Source organism: Neovison vison, chromosome 6, assembly GCF_020171115.1.
Source record: "Neovison vison isolate M4711 chromosome 6, ASM_NN_V1, whole genome shotgun sequence".
NCBI classification, from domain to species: Eukaryota; Metazoa; Chordata; class Mammalia; order Carnivora; family Mustelidae; genus Neogale; species Neogale vison.
In genome coordinates, this window is record NC_058096.1 from 111,723,108 (window position 1) to 111,735,408 (window position 12,301).

The following is a 12,301-nucleotide window of genomic DNA, read 5'->3' on the forward strand; positions in this document are numbered from 1 at the left end:
GGGTCTCAGTTTGGCTATCACATGGAATTACTAATACCCCATAGCATTCACGGAGAAGTTAAATCCTATATCTAAAATGGAAACAGCTTTGGAGACCTGCAGAACCTAAGCAAATCTAAGAGACTATTGAATGGCCTAGTAGTCAGACTAGTAGCCCAGGTAATCAAGCCTGCTTCCTAGTGACACTGGGATCCGCAAGCTGTTGATCTCATTAACAAAAATCTCTTCGTCCCAGTTTTGCTCAGTGCCTCGTCATTTTATATCCCCAGATCAAGGTATTAAATCACGTCTTTCGTGAGTTCAAGTTTATGTGCCTACAGAATTAGAGGTTAGAATTAGAGGTTAGAAAACTAAGGAAATCTAGAGGCGCCTGGGTGGCTCAGTCGTTAAGCGTCTGCCTTTGCCTGCAGTCTCGTCTGGTCATGATCCCAGGGTCCTGGGATTGAGCCCCACATGGGTCTCTCTGTTTGGTGGGAAGCCTGCTTCTCCCTCTCTCACTCCCTCTGCTTGTGGTCTTCCTCTCACTGTGTCTCTCTCTGTCAAATAAATAAATGTTAAAAAAAAAAAAAAGAAAAGAAAACTAAGGAAATCTAAGGATTATTCCTTGATTATTCTTTGATTTTAAGGTATCAAAAATTTTCAAAATGATATTGCTTACAAGGATACTGTGAAACCAGTGCTCTCATTTATAGGGAGTTATTTTATAATTCAGCTTGTCAACATTATCGGATGACGTTCATACGTACATACTTTCGACCCACTAATTATTTCTCCAGTAACATATTGCAAGAGGGAGTGATAATTTGGGAGATACATGGATATGCTTGTCTCTTTTGCATTTTTATAGGCCTGATTTCCTTCCAAGTCAGCGCAAGCATTGTTTGGGGGGATGCAGAGTGGGCAAGCAGAAAAAGTAATTAGGATAGGTACAACAGCAAAGCAGAGAGAGTAGAAGTTAATATTCAGTTTCTGGCAACCGAAATAGGAATTTTATGTCCACAGGGAAAGAGTGAGACGTAAAGCAGACTCGCAAAGAGAGAGAAAGGTTTCAGCATTCCCTTTTCCCTACTCTAGCATTAAGGCCTGGAAGACTCAGCAACAGATTTCTATTTAAGGATGATAGTGGTCATTTAAAAAGAGAAAGAGGGGAAACCCAACCCTACCAGCCCCAATGCTTGCAAGAGGAAGAGGGGAACCAAGAGCAGAGCAGATACCAGTCTTCTCTTAACCATCCTGGAGCCAAGGGTATTGTCCTATGCAAAGAGTCATGGGGGATTACTTTAGAAAGGCACAGCTAAGCAGGGGAAGACCCAGAGACAGCTGGAATCCTGGTCTGCTCTCATGTGCAAAGCATCCAGGAGACTAAAGCCTTAGAGATCTCCAGCCCTCAGCTTGGTGCCTCTCCCACCACAGTGCCCACAGAGAGGTTGAGACGGCCCAGGGAGGTGGAAGTGCCAGAGGAACACAGGCATGAACTCTACACAACTGCTTACATGGTGGAGAAACGTCCACAAAGCTTACATGTCTTACGATGAAGAAATGTTTAATTGAAGTGCCCCCTCTAGACAGAGAATTTTGTGAGGAAGCTGACATAGAATCTAAAAAAAAAAAAAAATACAGTGGCATGAAAATCTGATCTTTTCTCTTTGCACTGCTCGTTACCCTTTGATTTTTGGAATGTTTACATTTTGAAGAACACTTTTAAGAACTATAGTTTAAGAAACTATTAAGTTTATTTTGCAAATAAACTTAAGTGTCCTGCAATGGCATTGAACTTTTTCTAAATGAGGCCTATACATTTTTTTTTTTTTTTTGTACTTCATTCAAAATCAGTTTGAAAATTCCTCATCTCAGTATGCAGGGAGGGAAGCTTTAAAAAACTTCAGCTCTGAAACTTTTGGAATAATGTAATTACAGAAAATAAAGTTTACAAAGAGGAAGATGTTGAGATTTATCCTTATTAGAGCGAAACAAACCAAGAAAGTACAAACTTTATAAAAAAAATTGACTCTGGGATTAGGTAATTGTGTTTTAGAATATGTAGACTTGTGGAAAGAGATTTTTATTTTTCAGGAGGCTCTTAATTACGTTGAATACATTTACATTCTGTTTTAGAATAAAATGAACTCAAGAAGAAACTTTATTTTGTTGTATCTAAGTTTGGTGAAACTTTCAACCAATAAAGAAAGAGGCGACTTTTTAATAAGTTTTGGCTTGTAAAAATATTTTTGATGAAAGGTATTCTAAATGGAAAAGACAGTATTTTTGAAGGCATATGGCTGAAATGTTAACATATTTTTATATGAAATAGAATAGAATCTGTCTCTTATTTTGTGAGTTTTGCACTGAACTCATGAAATATTTGAAGTGCTATGAAGAGTGTTTTGTCCATAAAAACTTGTCTGTACAGAAGATCAACTAAAAAGCCAACAATTTCAACTGTATTAATAGTTAATTTGCAACTTTGAAGAAATATTTTAGCTAATTGTTTGAAAAAGTTAAAATAATGTCATATTGAAAATATGTTCTTTAAGAAACACCAGTATCATGTATTAGAAGCAGATATAACTAAAACATTCATAGTTTGTGAGCTTGCAGAAACAATAATCAACTATTATTATTTAATTAATAATCAATAATTAAATGAAAAATGAAAATTAATGATTAATAATAATTATTGCCTTTGGCTCAGGTCATGATCCCAGGGTCCTGGGATTGAGTCCCACATCAGGCTCCCTGCTTAGCTCCCGCCCACTCTCCCTGCTTGTGTTTCTGCTCTCGCTGTCTCTGTCAACTAAATAAATAAAATCTTAAAAATAAAATTATTACATAAGGTTGTTGAATTCAGATAATATGAAGAAATTAAAAAAAAAATTCAATGTAACTTTAACTGCTTCAATGTACATAGATACATGGTACCTAAGTTTTTTAGGGTGAATTTTATTTTTGAAAATAGATTTTGAATAGTACTATTTAAGGTACATCTATATCTTAGAACTAATTTCTCTGTCAATAAATAGAAATTTCAAAAATGTGTATAATGAATTTTAGCTCCCTTTTACTCTCAAAATTGTCCTGAATCAAACATATTCTATGATCCCTCTAGATATCACATAGACATTTTTCCGTATTGCTGTTTCATGTTCAGAACAAAAGCCAGAGGTAAAATAAAATTCAATTTTTAAAAACATACGGAAAAGACTGTAAGGGATTTTTTTTTTTTTAAAGTAATAGGACTGTGCTAGGTAAGAAAGATGATGAATTTCTTTCTCTTCTTCCATTTGCATTTTTGAGATCTTGTTATTTTAACAGGGAACAAACTACACTAGAGGAAAAAAAACAACAGAAAGTGTTGGGCACTTCCTGGGGCAAGAGGCACCTGCCAGCAGGCCTGTGAGGGCAGCAAAGGTGAAGATGCAGGCCGGCCAGCATGCCATTTTCTCCACATCTCCAGCACACAGCTCTCCGGCATCTGTTGGAGCATCAGCTGGTCAAGATGTTATTTCCTTGTGCTCCAGACCAGCCAAGGTAGCACTGACAAATGAGGTCAGATTTGGGGGCCGAGGTGAGTGAAGCATTTTATATTTATATCCATAGACACACACTCTTGTGTATGTTCCAGTGACTTCAGGGGACTTCCCACAGCCGTGGGTGTCCTGTGGCTAGTGTGAGCTTACTGGCTGGCCCACTGAGTTCACTGGACACCAATCCCTGGGTGAGGGGGACCTTCCAGGGCTTATGGATTGAGGCGAGAAGTGTATCTTTCTCGATGCCATTTGGCTCTCTTCTGTACTATCTGTTCACTATCATGGTAACATACATGCAGGATTTTTTTGGCAGGATGTTTGTTTTTCCTCTCTCTGATAGTAAGTTCCAAGTTTAAGGACGCACAGAACACAGTGCCTCCACAACATCCAGGCTGGGGCTTTTCTGGGTGATACTCTGATTAATTTAATGTGGGGGTGGGAGGGATAAACATACAGTATAAATAAAATACTTAGGAAAGTGCTTGGTACCAAGTCAGTGCTAGCGCAGTATTGGTTATTGCTCTGACACTTTACAGAGGAATCGAGCTTTCTATCTAAAAGGGAGAATTTCAGGGGTGCCCGGGGGCTCAGTTGTTTAGCATCTTCCTTTGGCTTGGGTCATGATCCTGGGGTTCTGGGATCAAGCTCTATATCGGTCTCCCTGCTTCTCCCTCTCCCACTCCCTCTGCTTGTGTTCCCTCTCTCCATGTCTCTCTCTGTCAAACAAATAAATAAAATCTTAAAAAAAAAAATAGAAGGGAGAATTTCAGTGGAAACAAAAAGGAAGTGGTGAGAAATGGTAAGAAATAGCAAGATTTAATAGCATAGAAGTCATGCTGAACACATATTACACGCAATACACTGACTGAGGCTCCAGGAATAAAATGATGGAGAGTTTAAACTCACTGCTCTCACAGAATTCACAATCAGTGGATGAAATTCAACCGAGCTGAGAGAGTGTGTATGTCTCCCATTCTTATGTAGAATTCTAGCCTAGCCCTGCTAGTATGTATACAAACTGTTGTGTGTTCAAAGGGGCTAAAGAAAGCTGAACAAAATTCAAGGGGTTCCAGGGAATGGAGCATATCCTCTCCTCATTAACATTTGCATCATGGATTTTTTTTCCTACCTTACCGGGTCACTTAGCACAAAAGATGAGCTTACGTGGGGCACCTGGGTGGCTCAGTGGGTTAAAGCCTCTGCCTTCAGCTCAGGTCATGATCCCCAGGGTTCTGGGATTGAGCCCCGCATCAGGCTCTCTGCTCGGTGGGGAGCCTGCTTCCTTCCCTCTCTGCCTGCCTCTCTGCCTACTTGTGATCTCTGTCTGTCAAATAAATAAATTAAATCTTTAAAAAAAAAAAAAAGATGAGTTTACGTCATTGTGGAGGACACTGTGAGGTGTTCCCCTCAAGGCCATTTCTATTTCTTTATCTGTAAGAGAATTTCTTTTGTTTTGGTTTGAGGTAACAGTGTGCTCAGGAAAAGTGGCTTCCAACATGCAACAGAAAATGGACCTCAATGAGTTCTGAGCTAAGATTTTTGCTAGTGTCTCTCCCTCTTGCCAGTGATTGGTTTGGAGTGGCATACAACCCTGTTCTGGCTAATGAAAGGTGAGGGAAAATGTGTTGGGACATTTCACATGAAGGCATTTGAGAATCAAGGTCAATACAAAAGTGTATTTGATCTCTCCGTGGAGAGAATAACTTGTTCTGTGGCCTTGGGCATTTATCACTTTACCCCCAGGGCTCAGTTTCCCCACCATACGTATCTCATAATAACCTGTGTCCTAGCTAATTAACAGTTTTATTGTTAATGATATAGAGAACCATAGATTTTAACACAATTTCCAAATTCTAAATACCTGTAAGATGTAAATAATTACCATTAATTGTAAATTACTTTGAAATCTTTTTTTTTTAAGATTTTATTTATTTGACAGACAGCGATCACAAGTAGGCAGAGAGGCAGGCAGAGAGAGAGGAAGCAGGCTCCCTGCTGAGCAGAAAGCCAGATGCAGGGCTAGATCCCAGGACCCTGGGATCATGACCTGAGCCTAAGGCAGAGGTTTTAACCCACTGAGCCACCCAGGCGCCCCTTACTTTGAAATCTTTAGATGAAAACTGATAATACAAATACATCAGTAATGCATGAAAGTGTATGCTAATACACCAACTCTGGGAAAATATGCTTCTTTACTTCAAGAAAATTCAAGTAAATATAATAGTGTGTAAAAGACTTGCAATGCATTCATTTATGCATACATATTTCATTTTCATTGTATTCATTTCTCTCAAAATCTATGTGTAATTATAATTATTTAATAAGTATCAGTGAACTTATGTTTATAAAGAAAAACATTGATACTTTCATCTCTCTCCTTGGAGAGCATAATGGCCAGTGCAGTAAGTAGGTATTTTGTGCTGGGATCCCCAAAAAACATTCAATTCTTTTCATAAAATGTTCAAATATATGGAAAATAACATAATAATCACCAAGAACCCATATTTAACGGAGGTCAATTCTTTGCCATGTTTTCCTCACTTAAGGATGAAGAAAATAATACAGATACACTTAAGGTCCTCGTCTACCCTTTCCCAATTATGGTTTGTGGTGGGTGTATATTTCTGGATCACTTTTCTACTTTGCCTATGTATCTGTTTATTACATAAGATATTAACTAAGCCGCTCTAACCAAGAGTCCCCAAACACAGTGGCTCGAAGGAGACTGGAGCTTATTTCTCCCTCAAAGCAGTTTATAGGATGGTGAAAGGGACAGGGTAGATAGTCTGCTTTGAACTGTGGGATTTGGTTGTTTCACCAGCTTTTAAGGGAATAGTTTTAAAAGTGCAATCTCAGGGCTCCTTGGGTACTAGGATTCTTTCAAGGTGACTGTAATCACCCCACCCAGCTATATATCTGTTTGAGGACAAATTTTCTTCATGTGCAGCAAGAAGAACAATATTAATATGGATTGTTGAAGCAGACGAGATTCCTACTTCTCTTGAATCAAGTCATACATTAAAAAGATTTTCAAAAATGTTTTTTCACCAAATTTATTTTTAAAGTTATTTATCATCAAAGAATATATTTATATAAACATATATTATCCTTTTATAATGAAATTATATTTTTAATGCCTCAACTTTAAATTTGAATTTGATAAATATCAATGGATATTCCAACATAAATAAAAGCTCTTTGGAATTCTAAATAGGGAAAGTAGAAAAATGTAGTGTCTAGTTGGAAGCTATATTCAACTAAAATTCTTTTCACTATGAGGAAAGGAGAATGAATTTGGAGGAACAACTAGCAATTCAGTGCAATCTGTGTGTTCATAAGCAATATATAATGATTGTGTAATTTAAGAATTTACATGAATGATATCTTTCTTCATGAATCCTTCTGCATGTTACTTTTTTGTAACTCAAAATTATGTTTCCAAGATTTATATATTCTAATACATACAGATCTAGTTCATTCATTTTAACTGTTGAATACTATCATACTGCAGGATTATAACACAATTTATTTAAATATTTCTTTGGTGAATACATAGAAACTTTCCAATTATTTACAATAAACATCTTTCTGCATCTCTCCTCACATCAATATGAGAGCGTTTCTCTAGAGAATTAAAGATTAATTTTTGTGTTGTAGAATATACATGACTCCAAACTTCTTTATTAAATTGGTGTTAAACTGTTCTCCAAATGGTTGTGCCAATGTGTAAACCACCTGCACAGCATGAAAATCCCTTTGCCTTTTCTGCCTCACTCTTTGGAATGATCAAACTTGTGAGTGTTGTCAATATGGTACCAGGGGAATTGAAAGTTACCGTTGTTTAATTTGCACCTCTCTTTTTAGATATTAGGATGGTTAGAAATAGGTATGATGGCAATCAAAAGAATTCTTGATAACAGTGATTACATAATTGAGGTTTTTTTTTTTTCTACATAAGAAATGTAGAATTAAGCACTTGCTAGCATTGGTTTTGCAGATCATTAATGTAATCAGGAAAATTAAGCTCAGACATCTTTCTGCTACATTATCCTAAGTATGTTGGCTTTTCTTCCTCATGCTTATCATCTTATGGTTGCAAGATGATTGCCACTATATCACTTAAATGTTCAATTAGAAAAGGGGGCAAGGGGAGGGATGGTTTATAGGACTCTCCTCTTGAATCTGGTTCCTTTCATCAGCAAAGAAAAAGTGTCTAATCCTCACTCTAGTGACTTCTTCTACCATAGTTTTTGCTCAGAATTGGCTTAATTAACCAATACTAACACATTGTTCTTGCAGCTTTAAATAAGCTAGAAAAAAAGATAGGGTATGTCTTATTTCAAACTGTCATGGCTTTTCAAGGATCTTTATATACATATATATATATATAATATTTACATATATTTACATTTGGGATAAAATTAAACTTCATAATGTTGTAAACTGAAAACAAGGTATCTTACATTTTAAATTCAATTTGGCAATCTGTGTTTTTTTTAATTAAAGTGTTTATTCCTTTAAATCTAATATAATAATTGATATAGATGTGCTTAAGTCTATTATCTTTGTCATCTGTTCTTGATTTTCTCAATATTTCATGCCTTCTTGGGGAGAAAAAAAGTATGTGTTATAAAACCTATAGTACATTAACATTATTTTGGCTGTATAAGAAATGATAGAAGAATAAGTTCTCCAGGAGAAAAGATTCTTGTGTTAGAGGGAAGCTCAGATCTTCAGGAGGGAATAAAAAACATCAGAAAGTTAAATATCTAGGAAAATATTTCATAATATCTTTATTATTGTTATTATATAAACATTTATCTTTAAATTTATTAGAGGACTATTAACAGTTTAGACAAAATTTACATATATTGCAGTTTATACAGCATATATATGTGTGTGTGTGTGTGTGTGTGCGCGTGTGTGGTGTGTACACACACACACCACACACGCGCACACACACACACACACACACACATCTCCTCTTGGTTCTGGTTCTCTGGAACCCTTGACTAATATACTTTTTCCTTAGCTGTTTTATAGAGTGGGAAACTATGTGCTATTCTATATACTTTCATTACCCAAATTCTTTTATTCCAAGCAAAATCACATAGAATGTCTCTCTTGGTGATTCTTTTAGTTCCTGGACACAATTGCAACATGTATTGGGTGGATGGTCCTCCCACAACACACTGAACATTTCTTGGACACCAGAAGGGTATTCAAGAATTCAACTCAATTCTGATACCTATCTACCAGAGATCCCACAGGGTAAGTGTTGCAGGACTACCCTCCCCCCACCCCATCACTCCCTCTTTGAACTTCAGATCTCATTCTCAAGTCCAACTTCTGACCACCTGGCTAGAACTTAAATGTTTCCATGACCCTCTCCTTGGCTTTGATTAATTTTCTAGAGCAGCTAACAGAACTCAGAGACACATTTTACTTACTAGATTGGTGGTTATTATAACAGGATATAAACCAGAAACAGCCAGATGGAAGAGATGCTTAGGGCAAGTTATGTGAGAAGGAGAATGGAGCTTCCATTCTGACTCCAAGCTTGCTGACTCCAAGCTTGCCACTCTACCCCTATCTCCATGTGCTAACCAACCCAGAAGTTCCCTCAACCATTCTTCTGGGTTTCTATGGAGGTTTCATTACTGAAGTATGATGATTAAATCATTGGCCTTTGGTGATTGAATCTGATCCTGGGCCCCTCCCATTGCCACCCACTCCTCCCTGGAGGTCAGAGTGTGAGACTGAGAGTTCTAACTCTCTAATTACCATTTGCTTGCCTAGCAACCAGCCCCCATCCTTTGATGTGTTCTAAAATCACCTCGTTAACATAACAAAAGACATCTTCCTTGTTCTAAACACGTATAAAATACCAAGGGTTTTAGAAACTCTGTGCCAGAAACTGGATGAAGACCAAATGTATGTCTCTTATAAGTCATATTACAGCCACCATTCACCTTCTGAGCGCCATGCCATGATACATTGCAGCTTGTTACCAAAGACAAGAGACAGTACCCTAGATTTGGTGACTGTTATTTCACTGGCCATTGCCAATATTTAGCAAATAGAATTGGCTTTGCCATAGTTACCAGGGAATCAGTACCTAGGGATATCCATTTTAGGTTGGTACTTGTTACTTACAGCATTTCCTAAATAGCCAACTCATGTAAGATCATTTTTAATTATTTTCTAACTGATTTTTAAGAGAAAGTCAGAGAAATGAAGGCTTTCTGGCAGCATACTATTTTTATTTTTCCAATAAAAATTTAAGCAGAGTGAACCCATGAGTAAGTTACCTCAAGGTAGTTTCAATAGACCAAAATACTGGGGCAGGATGGTGAGGGGAGTTCTGTGCACCAGCTCTTTGCCATTACCTGTGAAGGTGGACTTTCCTTAGACCCTCATTTCCTTATATACTGTTAGTTGCTAATCTTCCTCAAATGTTTAAGGTGTGCATAAAAACCATATTAATCAGTCTTTTCAATAACTTTCTAGTGTAGATGGTATTTCCCCCATTTTACCAGTGATAAAACTAAAGATAAGAAAGATTAAGTTATTTCCCCTTAATTATAGTGTTAATAGAGCTCAGACTTCCCTTTATATCATTTGATAAGCTTATGGTTATAGGGTATTTTGACTCTGACACTGGCATTTGAATTTAGTTAAATTAGCTATTGTAGGCAAACTATTGTCATAACAATCCCAAATCTCAAAGGATTAAAAGAACAGGAGCTTATTTCTCCTTACATAAAAATTCAAGTCTAGTAATCCTTCTATCTAGACATTCAGGAATATAAACTTCTTCCATTTTGCACCTCTACTAGTCTCTATGTCCACAAAGTCCTTCCCTTTTAGCAAAATAAGGAAAAGAGGGAGCATGGAATTTATCTGATAAACTTTTATAGGCCAGCCTGGAAGTGGTACACATCACCTTTCATTGACTAGAACTCAGTCATATGGACACACTAACTGCAAAGGAGGCTGAGAATATGATTTAGCTATGTGACTAGGCAAGAGATGTTTCAAATATCTACATTGGTTATGGCTACTTTGAGTTATATACTTCAGTGTAGAAATATTGAGCTTAAAAATATTGAACATTTTAAAAATTGGCAAGTATATTTTGTACTAGATACCCCTAGCCTATACATGATTCTCAGTCATCTCTGAGTCTTAACATAAATCAGCTAGAATGAAATTCAACTATAAATAACAACAACCACAAAGTAATACTGGCTTAAAAAAGGAAGAAATATATTTCACTCTCTCTCTCTTTTTTTATGTGAAAAAAATTCAGAATTCAGCTTGGAATTAAGTTCAGAACTGGTGTCTCCACTATCATTAAGAATCCAGACTCTACTGGCATGCCTTGTACCCAGGACCTACTCTCATCAAGGCAGTCTCACACCCAGTGGAGCTGTGAGTGTTTCCACCTTCCAACCATATTGTAGGCTGGGGGGAAAAAATGGAGAAATATGGGATTTTCACAGATTTCTGTCTTGCTCCCTTTATGGAAACCTCCAAGAAATCTCAATAACTTTTTCTCTCAATAACTTTTACTCATACCTCATTGACTAAAACTTATTCACATAACCACTCTAGCTGTTACGCCAATTGGAAAATTTTATCTTTAGGCTGGGCGTATTGTCAGTCCAAATGATATAGGAGTTCTATTAGTGGGGAGGAAAAAAGGATATAAGTTAGATATGAAACTAGCTGTCTCCATAACTTCTGCCCCCATATTTCAGACTTACTCCCTTTCTGATTATTTTATTTAGAGCATACTAGAGACAGATGAGGTTCGGAACAAAAGTAAGGACCTAGAGTAGAGTAAAGTAAGAAATTGTTCATATTCTTTAGTAATTAGTATTAGGATTTTAGATTTTGGTGAACTCTGCCACTTAGGATTCGTCAAAAAGAGCTATATTGACATGTCCTACTAAACAACTTATACTGCTACATATAGCTCCTACTTTTTCTTCTTTTTTCTATTGTTTCCCTTCTTTCTTAACTTCCTTTAATATATATTTATTGAAAACTGTTATATACCACACATTGCACCTAGGACTTAGTGATGAACAAAACATTCATTGTTTCTGTCCTTGTGAAGCTTATAGTCATATCTTCATATGGCTATATGGCTGTTTAACACCTTTCCAGGACAAATTATCCTAAAGAGTAAGTTGCATGGTTCTCTCTCACTAAAAAAAAAAGGTAATATTTAGAAATATAATATAATGGTTGAGAACAGACAGGCTTAGATTTGGCTTCCAACTCTGTCCTTCACTAATTGAATAGTCTTGAAAAAAAATCTTCCTTTCTTGTATTTCAAATTCCTCAGTGTTAAAATAAAGATGTTTAATTGGTGGAGGTATCATGATCAGAGTTATAAATAGAACAAAATACATAGACTTTATCCCAGTGAATCATACTGCAGAAGAGCTAGACAACACATACATATCTTCACTGGCATAGAAGTAACTGAACTTGGCATCAAATTAATTAAATTGTCAAGAATGCTATGTTAAAACACAAAGCTATTGTATGTCTTACATGATTTATAGTGCCTGTGCATGAGACATATCATAAATATCTTCAATTCCAATTATATAATCTTAGACAGTAATTTAAGCATTCTTTCTAGATAGCTCCGTGTTTTCTGGAAGGTCTGAGGAATATGCTTAGTTCCTCAGATTTCTAGTCTGCCACTCCCACCCTGACTTCTCCCCAAAATGATATGGGATGTATGGTGGGGAAAA

The 12,301-nt window shown here is 36.6% G+C and overlaps 1 pseudogene; it reads left to right on the forward strand.

Annotated features, from left to right (window-relative positions):
• Nucleotides 1–3,414: 3,414 nt before the first annotated feature.
• Nucleotides 3,415–12,301, forward strand: part of LOC122910117 — a 35,702-nt pseudogene continuing 26,815 nt past the window's right edge.